The following is a 12,113-nucleotide window of genomic DNA, read 5'->3' as shown; positions in this document are numbered from 1 at the left end:
CTGTGCATGTAAAACCCTTTGAATAGGGGCTGTTTAGCAGTCACAGGTATTGGAATGAAGCAGAGGGCCAGCATCATGCATCTTGGTCTCCTGTTGATGAAACTTCATGGGTTTTGGACATTTTTGTTTGATCACTGCAGAGGATTTGGCCTGCTCCACAAACATAGCACCTTTGAACTCTGTCCACAGTGGTAACCATGGCTTAAGGCAGAGGGGGGGTCAATGAGCTGCTTTTTAGAAGGGAGGTGCATCTACAAAACTGAAGGGAGAGTTCTTCACCACAGAATTACAGAACAGTGGGCATTGGAAGGAGCATCTAGTCTGACCTGCCAGCTCAGAGCGCGGTCGGTGGGAGCAGGTTGCTCAGCATCTTGTCAGGTTTTGAATGCAAGGATGCTGTTTCCACAGCCTCTCTGGGTAACCTGTTCCAGTATTTCAGTGGTCAAGGGTAAGCTACTGAGTTAAAAATACGGGCCATGTAAGTCACAGATATCTGCTTATTTTGCATCCTAGAGAGCAGCCAACTCCCTGTGTAATTACAAGCCCTGACGGCTTTTTACCTGTCTAGGCAAAAGATATGAGTTTTGATTGCTCTTTGGCCTTTCAAGAGCTGGTCAGCCCTTTCACAGAATAAATGCATGCAGAAGTAGCTGATGGATTTGCTGCTCATGTTCATAATGCTGTGGAGAGAGCTGGAGAGGCCATACCCTACCCTCCATCATTTCCTGACGGAGCAGGCAGAGGGACACATGCTGAATTTCTCCAGACATGTCCTTCCCAGGCCACACATTTTGTCAAGAGGTTATGTGCAAGGATTATGTGCTTGTCAGGATTTCCAGATATCAAGTAATCCCAGCCTTTTCTCAGCACATGAGCAAATCCTACCGTGCCTGTAGAGCAACCTGCCACTCCCTGGAAGTGCCCCTGCACGTGGTGTGCACACTCACACTGCATCTGATGTGGCTGGGGGTCCTGTGCGTGTGCCCTCCTGTGGATTTCCACAAGCACAACAAATTGGATGTGTCCCAAACATTTTGGATTAACTCTGCATGTTCGGGCCATCTGTGCAGCACATGTACCACTGGGCTGGTGGTGCTCTGAGGGTTGGATACAGTGCTTCTACCACACAGCTCCAGGGGATGCATTTCAGTGCAGGAAGAGTTCAGAACCGGATCATGGCACAATCAGAAATCATGCTTTTTACTGGGAACCTCTAGGAAGAATTCTGCCATATGAAGAAGCTGATTTTTCAGGTTCTCCTGAATTGTTACAGGTAATTGTGTAGTGAGCCTTGCCCTGCCTTCAGGGTTCTTTCCTATGGCACAGGTCTCAGAAGGATTTGAGAAGGTATTGATTTTGATTTTGCATCCGTGTGTCTTAACTAGAACGTATTTTCTTCACCAATGGGAATTCAAACCAGAAAGGAGAGTGAACAACGTGGAGCTGAGATGAAAATATGATCCAGGGTATGCATTGTCTGCAAGTGTCAGATGGAAATGCTGAGTTCTGCCAGCTGCCTTTAAAATCACCTCTCAGAATCAAGCCTAGAATGAGAAAGTGACAATGACTTCCATGTCACCTTTTCAGGTAAATACAGAAAGCTGTAGTTGCCAGAGTAGTGATGAATCATGACTTCCTTCCATCCAAAGAGCCTTGGGCTTTTTCCTCATTCAAACATTTAACATAGTTGCAGGGCTGACAGAAAAGCAGTAGGTTTTTTTTCCAAATATCCATTTGCCTTTCCATTTATCTACTTTGATCTAAAATATAGAACCTGACAGATGCCCTAGGTAAATCAAACATTTTCCGTCTGCCAAAACGGTTTTGCAAATGCTTATTTCATGCCATTACCATTTTTCTGTTTCTAGCAGTAAATCAAAAAGTATCAGCCATTCATCCACTTTAAAAGTAATGCCTTTCCTTTGCATAATTACACATACCCAGTGGAGATCTGTGTGCACAGTAAATCTATTCCTTTAAAAGGTTTCGCCTTAAGTACCACAGTGACATAAATTGGTGAAGCACAAATTTATTTATTTAAAAGGTTTATTCTTTTAACTGATCGAGTAACTGTTACACATCCATTGTTTAGTTTGGGTGGGGAGGGCTTTTATTAATGGATCAGATTTAATTTTGCAGCAGATGTTTATGCAGAAAGGTCTCACTCCTTGCAGGACTTGTAGCAATTGATATGCGTGTGTAATTTATTCTCATTACAGGTTTATTCTTAACTGGTGTTCAGGGGGTCTTCACTGTATCTCTAGTACATCCTTGAGAATTAAATAGTTTAACGAATGTAATGAGCAAGCCTGAAAGAAGCACATATAAAGCAAAAAATGGATTTGGGTATTACCTCTCCAAATTTGCAAATAACGCAAGTACGGTATTAAAAGGGAGTGAGAAATTGCCAAAAATAAATGTCTTCAAGTAATAAATGCCCCGGATGGTATTTTGGCAAAGCAAAGATTAAAAAAATGGATCTTTTCATCATTCTCATGTAAACTTGCTCATCTTTGTAAGTCATGCTTCTAGCTCTCAGGGGTGTCAAACCTAAAGCAGACAAGCCCAGCTGGTGGAAGCCTGGGAGTGAAATGATGAATTTTTTAGCAGATCTGAGTTTATTTTTAGGCTTTATAGAATTATGTTTCATTTCCCTGTGAGTGAAATTGTAGGAAGTAGCTTAGAAGAAAAACAAATTAAGAAACTTCACCAGAACAGCAAAAAATAGCAAAACACTGGACCCTAACTACAGTTGAGCATAACATATCCTGATTGCATTTGAAATTGTGGCTACAGTTTAGTCCTGCAAATATTTACATACATGCTCAGTTTAATGCTTGTGAGAATTCTTGAAATGAGCAGTAAGTCTGAAGAGACAGCAGACTGCAGGTCATGTTATGGCACAGAGAACTGAACAAAATCTCTAGTGTGAATATATTTCTGTGGATATATTTTCCATGGTGCTGAATGTGGAGGTAAAATTCTAGGTGTCTGGATTTTGTTAGGTTATGCAGTAAAAGAAGTGTGGAAACATGCTGGGGGAAAGTTCATAGGGAGGTTTTGGGTCTGGAATCTTGTTTGGTTAGTGAAGATAATTCCATTAATGCAATCAACATATTCAACGCTATGATGTCACACTATCCATTTTTTGCTGGCATTACAGAACTGTCAATTCTTTCCTACAGTTAAAAAGAAAAACTGCATTAGAATCCAAAGCTAGTCTGGGAAAATGCCATGGACCTGGGATGAGGAGATGCATATGGTAGTTACAGATCTAGCAAGGGCTGTTTTCTGCAGAAAGTTTATTACATGCAGCTACACAACCCATGTCTGTTAAGGTCACTCTTTTGAGATTTCGTTTTAAATGAATTTGGCTTTTTGGGGTCTTTTCTAGTCCACAGAGTAGATCAGATGTTGCCAGCCATCCTTTATCAGAATTGGTGGTGGTGCTGTCATGTGGTTTTGCCTGTGATAGAAAGTGGATTAGTAAGTGACAGAGATACCTCTTTGAATCCCTCGTCCTAGAATGTGCTCCTGGGAGTGCTGGGGACTGCAGCCTTCCCCACTGAAACAGCCTCCCCTCTGTTCTGCACTTGGGAACCAAAGGAGCCACCTTAAAGGGTGAGAGAGTACCTCAGCTTCCAGACTGGCTCAATCTTTGTCTTCCCATGCTGTTTGCATCGATGCTAATCAGTGTTAATTATGGTAGTGGGGCTTGTGATGTACTCATTATAAAAGCCATCCTATTTTTCTGTGCTTGTGCAGTCTGTCACACAATAGAGCCCTGATTGGGGTTCCCTAGATGCTACAAATAGTAATACAATTTGTTATAATAATGAATGTGTGCTTCATGGTGTAACACTACCAAACTCAGATCATGGAGCTTGGAAGCATCACTTGATAATTCTGTTTGTTGTTACCACTGACTATGGCATTCTGGATATATCTTGACAGGTGGGGTCTCAGCAGCAAACCAGTTAAGTTTTTGTTGGTGTTTCAATAGGTGCTTCTCTTTAAATTTGCATTTGAGTCTGTGGGTTTTGGTGTAAATATATGCTTGAAGTTAGCTGTGCTTAAAAACTCTTCTGATTCAGCATCCTCACTGTGCTGTTCATGATCCCACCATCACTCCATGAGCTTGGAGCTCGTGGGTGCTGAAGGACGGGGTGCCAGGGTGTTTCTTTCCTAGGCTGAAGGTTAGAGGTGCATGAGTAGGAAGGTGCTTTGTCCCAGGAGCTGTGAGCAGCTGCTGGGTGTAGTTTGTAACAAGGGTTCCCAGCTCCTGCAGGGGCTGCAAGTGGGGGAAGCCCAGAGCTGGGAGCTGATGCTTTCCCTCCTCCCAAAGCTGCAGCCTCCTCCTCTCTTACTAAGAGCTGACACCTGAGAGGTGCAGTCTCATATGATGACTTTGGTTCACTCCTACTGTTATCCTCGCTGGAAATTTCAGCACCATTGTTTATATTTATTAATTTGTATACATAACTACAATTCATCCCCTCACTTTGCACTACCTTTGTGAGTTTTGGTGACTTACATAGATTCTTTTTTTCTTTCTTTTTTTTTTTTTTTTTCAGAGAAAGTTTTCCACAGTGTTATTGTTTCTTTCTTACCTGGTTTGTTATGGATATTGGTTCCAGTCCTGTTTTTTCAATTCCCACCAGACTGCATGCTTGAATTTCAGTTACCTTCATGCAGTTTAGGTGTGTGATTATCTGCCTGACTCTAGTTTTCTGCTAGAATGCTGACCAAGCCTGTGTACAAAAATGTTTTAAATTCCTTAGATGTTACATTACCTCTCTTGAGTATGTGTTGTTTTAAGAGGAATTCAAGTCAGTGGAGAGCTGCTTCTGTGTTTGTAATTAATTTAAAATATTTATTATAACAGCTAGATTTTTCCCTGTTAATGGTGCTTTACTGAAATTTCATGATCTACAGCACACCCTAGTGATATCTGGATATCATGAAGTTACACCCAGTCAATTTTATTTCCTTTGTGGTGAAGCACATCTTAGGACTCCAATAAACAAAGTCCAGGGAAGTAAATGCCTAAATGCCTTTGTGTATCCAAGAGAGGAAGTGGGTTTATAAAGCGAAAAACAGCCTTAGAAACTGAGACTACAGGCTAGTCCTCTGTGAAAAGAACATCTGTATATTGAGTTCATCTGGCTCACAACCTATAACGTTTGACATGTTTAACAACATGGGGGAGAGCAGCCCAAGGTTATATGAGAAGACTGAGAAATACCTCTTGGGTTCCCATTTAGAGTGGAGAGAACAACTAGATATAAATAAAAGCATTGTGGAGGAAACCTGCAGGCAGATTTCATAGGTCAGAAACATGAATTATCATTTACTCTCTTATAGCCAGAACATTAAAATTTCTGCTATGTATTAAATTCCTTTTGCAATGTGTCAGGTCACTTGGTTTTTCAGGTGGTGAAGTACATACCTGTATTTAGTTTGGAGTGGCCCTCAGGCTCCACATCATCCTGCAGAGCTGTGTGCACCTTCCTAACTTTTTAGCCTTTTGTCCATTCAATTTTTCCTGGATTTTCATATTTCAGTAATTTGTTTTTATCTGATTTGTCTAAACACTCTTACTGTCAAGGGTTCTGAATTGGCTGCTGTTGACCCCATGATGGGGTGAGAGGAGAAAGCAGGTTTGGGAAGGACTCTGACAAAGAAGTGTAATTGAGTAGTCAAGAAGGAAGGCAAATATTTACCAGAGGTGAAATCAAATAGGTGATGTGTGGATGACACTGAAAGAAAGTGAAAGCAATATGAGCTCCAGCTTGGCTCAGTTGGAAGATCTGAGCCCATATCTCTGTTTCATGTACAGAGCATTCCTTGGCTATGTCAGGCAAATCTGAATATGGGGTCCTGCTTTCTGGTTCTCTCACACATGAGAAATCTGTAATACTTTAGGGAGAGACAGGTTTCCTCTCAGACCTCTGCATTTCACTCTTGTCAGGTAATCCAAACAATAATGGAAATGAGTGTTTTGTTTTATGTAAATAAAAACAAAAAGTTTGCAATAATTTATGGTATTTATTTAAATGACATGCAAATTACTTTGTGAAACTTAGGGGGGAAAGTAGCACAACTGAAACAGCACAATTGTTTCCAAGAACATTCATTTCAAATCCACATACAATATTTCATTCATACTTAATTATTTCCCCAATGCTAGTCTAAGCATTACTAGTTTCCTTTGTCTTTTTGCTTTTGCATGCAGCGTGATTAGCAAAACTGCTTGTGCTCTACCAACTCCTGCACATATGGGGTTTAGCCTCATTGTTCAAGGGGTGGAGCAACAAGCAATATGAACACTCATGCTGCCAAATTTGGCACACGTGAGCCCTCCAAAGTATACAGATATCACCCGTTTCATTTAAATCCCTTTCTATATTTTGCATTGGTACCACAATGGCAACTCCATTGTATTATTTGAAGCAGCTTTTCTCCCATTGTTTGTGCACTGTAATCCTGGAGGTTTCTGGAGTTGTCGTGAGCAGCTTACGTGAAAGAAATCACTTAGCTCGCAGTGAACCTGCTGGCAAAGGAACAGGCCATGACTGAAGCATGAGACCTGTGATCTTTCTGAAGAAAACATCTTCAGTAAATTGCATAATTTCTTGCTTTCATGAGACTCTGTTCTCAGGTTTGGACTCAGCATTTCCTTTTGTCACCACTGAGGCATGATGGGAACATAGGCTGAAAAAAAAAAGAGTGATGGTGCTGGCTGTGGATGTGTACCCTAACAGCATTTTGTACACGTCTCAAATACTAGCAAAGATACAGCTACTGTTTGTCAGAAATTTAGGACAGTTGTTTATTCTAACTGCAGCAAAGTCTTGGCCTTTTATTCTACCATGGTATTGATTGAATTGGCACATCCTGCTGAGAGTCTTTCCAACAGACTTTTGAAAACTTAATGCTTGTCTGCTTAGGGAAGAGTAAAGAGTTTCCTGGCATGTACTGTAGAGAAAGAGCTGCCCAGTTCTTTCCCTTTCTAGCATTCAGTCACCTGCCTGGGCAGTGCCCTCTCCTCCAGTGGCACTTGCCTCTCATGATTGTGTGTACACACACTGTTGTCCATAAAGCCATTCAGCATTAGCTGTTCTTTACAAATTATTGTAAAACCATTACTGGTTTTGCACTGCATCATTTTACTTCTGACATGGTCATTTGTGACATTATTAAGGCAGTGGCTTCCCAGGATGAGGGCTGCAGAAAGCAGCCTTTGTAGTTTGCAAAGTTTCCAGTTCATTTTGTTTCCTAAGTCTAGCTCATGTTAGAGGACAATATAAATGCTATATGAGCACTGCCCTATTCTGCATTTAGCTTAGCTCTTCAGAGAGCCCTGTTGCAGCCACACAGGTATTATGTGATCCCAAAGGGTGACACCTCTGTGCTTGCATGTGACACTGAGGGCTGACCCAGGAGACTGTATTAAAATCCACTAAACTCTGTAAGTCTGAAAATCCCATTTTAACTTATTTGAGTATTTGCAGTGACTTTTAGAAGCTTCACATTTGGTCCATCATTGTAGAGACTGTTTCAAATTCACTTTTTCATCTTTTTGCCTCCAACATACCACGATAACAGAAAATCAGGTAATGTAATCAGTACAAGCTGGCCTCTTTCACTCTACTACCTGCCACATTATCAGAACTCATATCCAGGAACGCTGGAGAGAAACGTTCTGTGTTCCTTCGGAAAACTTTGGAAATCAGCTTCTTTGCACTTACAGTATGTCTCCAAAGTAATGTGTGTTGGGGGTCAGAATTACACACAGCTAGGCACTTACTGTTCTCAGACTCCAGAAGCACCACTGAATAGTACCAAGCATGGAAATGTATTCTGGTGTTATTCCAGACACCTTCAAATGTCATCCTTTGATACTAAAATGTTTTGTTCCTTAACTGAATGTACAAAAGGCATTTTAGATCTGATTTTTATGTTTGTCTACTTTATATATGTCCTTTAATAAGAGTTTTGACAAAACCTCGGGTGCACTACTTTAGACACACTCTGCAAAAGAGTGGCTGTAAGAGACGGGGATTTTTTTAGCTCCTCTCTGGGAGTCCTAGCTCTTCTCTGGTATTTTGTGTAGCTATTTTTTAACCAGGTTTTTATTTCCACATCAGTGTTTGTCCAGGCTGTAACCTATAAACACATAAGCTAATTTCAGGACACTGACTTTTACATTCAGATTGCTGTAGGTTTTTTCCGAAAAGGTCACAAAATGACTATACCAGTAAACACAATTAGTGAATTAGGTTGCTGAGGAACTTAAAAAACAGCATAAATGACTACTGTAAAAGAAGCTAAAAGAGCAGAAGATAGGTAATTCCGTTTGCACCTAAAGTACCTTTAACAGCTTGCTTGGGTAGTGCTAGCTAGCAATGTGTGCTGAGTTCCAAAGCACCAGCCTATATTTTTGGTTCATCTTTCAAGACTGAGATGATATAAGGCAATTAATAGTGTTTTGTGACCTTCTGCACCAGTAGTCCATCTTTTTGGCATTGAAACTGATTTTGCCCAACTTGGCATTTTATCACCTAGGAGTACATGGGGAGATCAAAGAGACACCTTTTACAGCAGCGGTGGAATGATTTAGTTCTGTCACACTGTTCTTCAAATTCACCGTTTCTTACAAGCTGATGAGGCAAACCTCTTCTTTGCTTAATATCACATAAGGTACATTGAAAGGCTGTGAAGAGGCAGATGTTCTATAGCTTCACTTCATATGCAAAAACCTGTTATTCTTTATTTGCATTCAATTAGAAGTCAGACCCCGATGAATATCTAATGTAGGAAATGGGGGAAAGATTTGCCATCAAGCATAGGCTTTGCTTGTAGTGGATCTCAGTAACCTGCTATTGTGTCTTCCTGCAGTGATTCGGTCATTTCCACTGTATTATTTACACCTTCCAGCTCAGTTAATAGGTGACAACCGGAGTTACATTCCTGCTTTTAGAAATGTTGCCTTTTCTCGCTCCTTATAAAAAGCCATTCTACAGTTGCAAATTTCCATTACTAAGTAGCTCTGTTTAATGATTTAAATGCTGTAGTGTTACTTCCTTACTCATTTTCTTTTTTTGATACAGTTGTGTCTGGTTTGATCCTGTGAAGCCTCGCCATTCTCCTGCCTAATCCTGAGTGTAATATGAGGTAAAAAACTCAGTTTTATAACCAGAAGTTATAAAACTGTTGTGTTGTCAAGAAGGGAAGGTTCGAATGATCACTGCAATATGAAGCAGAAGTGGCAGACTCTTCCAGAACAGCTGCTGTGATTGCTGTGACCCTGTACGGGTACACATACCACGGTATTTCAGTAGCAAGGGAGAGAAGGAAGTTGTCTGGAGCCCAAGAGATCAGAGAGAGGGATAAGCAAAGCAGCTTTTCATCACTGCAGCACAGGGTTTTCCAGGCTTTGAGGGAAAACAACAGGAATTCCATACCCTCCTAAACTGGGATGTGATTAGAAACTTGCTTTATTACATCTTCCATCCTCTTTATTCTTTGTGGCCCACTCCTACTACATGTTCTGGAGAACACATGGCATTTCTTCCTTTTTCCTTTCTTCTCTTTGCTTTTCTTTTGATCTAACATTGTAAATTAAACCTTCCTCACCCATATCCAAGCAATGCATTGACACAAAAGGGGAACCTTCAGAGTATTTTTACATGCTTTGCAAACTTAGGCAAATAGATCAATAGTACTTCACACATGCATCAAGTTTGGAATGATTTTTTTGTCCTGCCATTGTGTTAATAAAAAACATCAAGATTTTAAGGAAAAAAAATTTAAAAGTCCAACTAGATGAAATAATTAAACTAATTCTGTCACATACAATCGCCCAATCCTCATGTTTTCTCTGGGAATCTCTAGCATAGAATAAAATGTAGAGAAACAACCCTTTTTTTCTATGCAACAAGATTAAGTGTCTCATCTTGGGGAAAAAGAAAATAATCTGTCAGGGTTTCCTGTGAAGGTAAATAGGTATTTCAGATAATTGGATCAGGTGTCTCTGGACAGTCTCTCCTGACTGAGCCTGCTTCTGATGAGCATTTTCTCAAGATGTAGTGAAGGACAGGCTGAAAGCCAGAATGAATCATTGTTTTGGTAGCAACGGCCCATCTGCAGCTGAAATAATTCATGGTGCCCCTTGACCTATCTCTTAGTATGTCAAAAGCTGTGCAAACATGAGGCTGAGGACAGACTGAACAGGCTTGCAGTCATTTTGGGTTCTGCTGTGTGTTAGGGAAGCTCTTGACAGGTATCTGCCAAGTGGCTCATCAGACCAGAGTACCAGTGCACCAGTGCTGCAGTTGATTTCTGATGCCTACTTTTGACACATAATGAGGATTTTGAGGGGTAAAGGGGAATGTGGTTTTTATCTTGATTTTTAAAAGCATGGAGATCCTAACCTGAAGAGAAAAAAATATATAAAACATCCTGATACAGGAAATGAAATAGTGAATCAATGCTGATAAAAGGGATGGGGGAAGAGCAATGACATCTAGCATTTATTATCTAGTATTTATTAAGAACCCAGCTCACTGCAGTGAATACGGAATCACAGAATGGGTCAGGTTTGGAGGGAACACAGTGGTATCTGGCCTCACCTCCCTGCTCAAGCAGGGTCATCCCACAGCACCTGGCCCACGATTGTGTCCAGACAGTTCTGGAATATCTCCAGGGAGGGAGACTCCACACCCAATGTGGGCGGCCTGTTCAGTGCTCGGTCACTGCACAGGAAAGTTCTCCTTTATGTTCAGATGGAACTTCCTGGGCATCAGTTCCTGCCTGTTCCTCCTGTCCCATTGCTGAGCCCCACGGAGCAGAGCCTGGGCCATGCTCTGAGCCCTCCCTTTGGACACTGACAGACAGGGATGAGGTCCCTTCTCAGCCGTCTCTTCTCGAGGCTGAGCAGGCCCGATTGCCTCAGCCTTCCCTCGGCAGAGAGTTGTTCCAGTCCCTAAATATAGAGAGAATACAGCGAGATTATTGACAGGATCGGATGTGCAGCAGGACTGCCTTGAACTGCTCTCACTCCGCCAGCTCCTAGAATTAAAAAGCACACGAACGTCTGCACCCGGAGCAATGCTGTCCCTGCTGGTGTTCCGAGGCCTTCCCGAGGAGCGGGTGTGGAGGTGCGGGTTTCCCCAGATCCATGGGAGGAGCTGCGGGCTCTCCCGAGGCGCGGCTGCCGCCAGATGGAGCAGCCGGGCAGCGGCACCTGGGAGCGGAAAACCCATCGTGGGGACACCCGAAACAGCGCCGGGCTCCAGCCAAATCCACCGGCTGGGAGCTGTGCTCCTACACCGGCATCTCACCCAGGAGAGAGGAACAGGCATATTCCATCAGATCCTGCCTGGGAAGCGCAGACACCACCGTATCTTAACCCAGCGGATGCAAGAAGCAGATTCCTGTAAAGAAGCAGATTCCCGTAAAGAAGCAGATTCCCGTAAAGAAGCAGATTCCTGTAAAGCAGATTCCCGGAAGAACTAGATTTCTGTTAACTGCAGATGAGTCAGCGTTCATGTAAGAGTGTAGTGTGGTTGTAACAACATGTACATACAAGAATAAAGGATATATACATACCCTTTTTACATATATATGTATGTGAAGGATGTATACCCTACAGTTATCTTACATTTTGATTCTAGTAATTTCTATCATACTAAAAAACAGACCTAATAAACACCTACTGATGATAACCTGTGTGCATTTTTAACTGCAGTAGTGAAGTTATGTTTCAGTTTAGCGTAGTGGATAGTACAAAAAATCCCTTCTTTGATGGTTGGCAGACTTCATTGCTTTTAATTTTGCCCCTTGGAAAGCTGCTTGCAGCTGGAATTTGGGGTGTTACTTTTTAAAATGTACATGGCATTTAGGTTCTTTGCTCATTTTAGAAATTACATTTGTATTTTACATCCAAATCGTAAAAATCAAGAGCATCAGTAGACCTGTAACATTTTGAGTTGTTACACAGAGAGTTATTTTATGTGATCATATAAAGCATGGGGAGGTTAAGAAGTCCCCAGTGTAGCCACAGGAAAGGGACAAAAATTGTGAGTTATATTTCTTCTTCATTTTTCATC

The sequence above is a fragment of the Pseudopodoces humilis genome, chromosome 14 (genome assembly GCF_049639895.1).
Source record: "Pseudopodoces humilis isolate 2021_Gansu_Grassland_sample_001 chromosome 14, ASM4963989v1, whole genome shotgun sequence".
NCBI lineage: Eukaryota > Metazoa > Chordata > Aves > Passeriformes > Paridae > Pseudopodoces > Pseudopodoces humilis.
Note: the sequence above shows the minus strand (reverse complement) of the source record.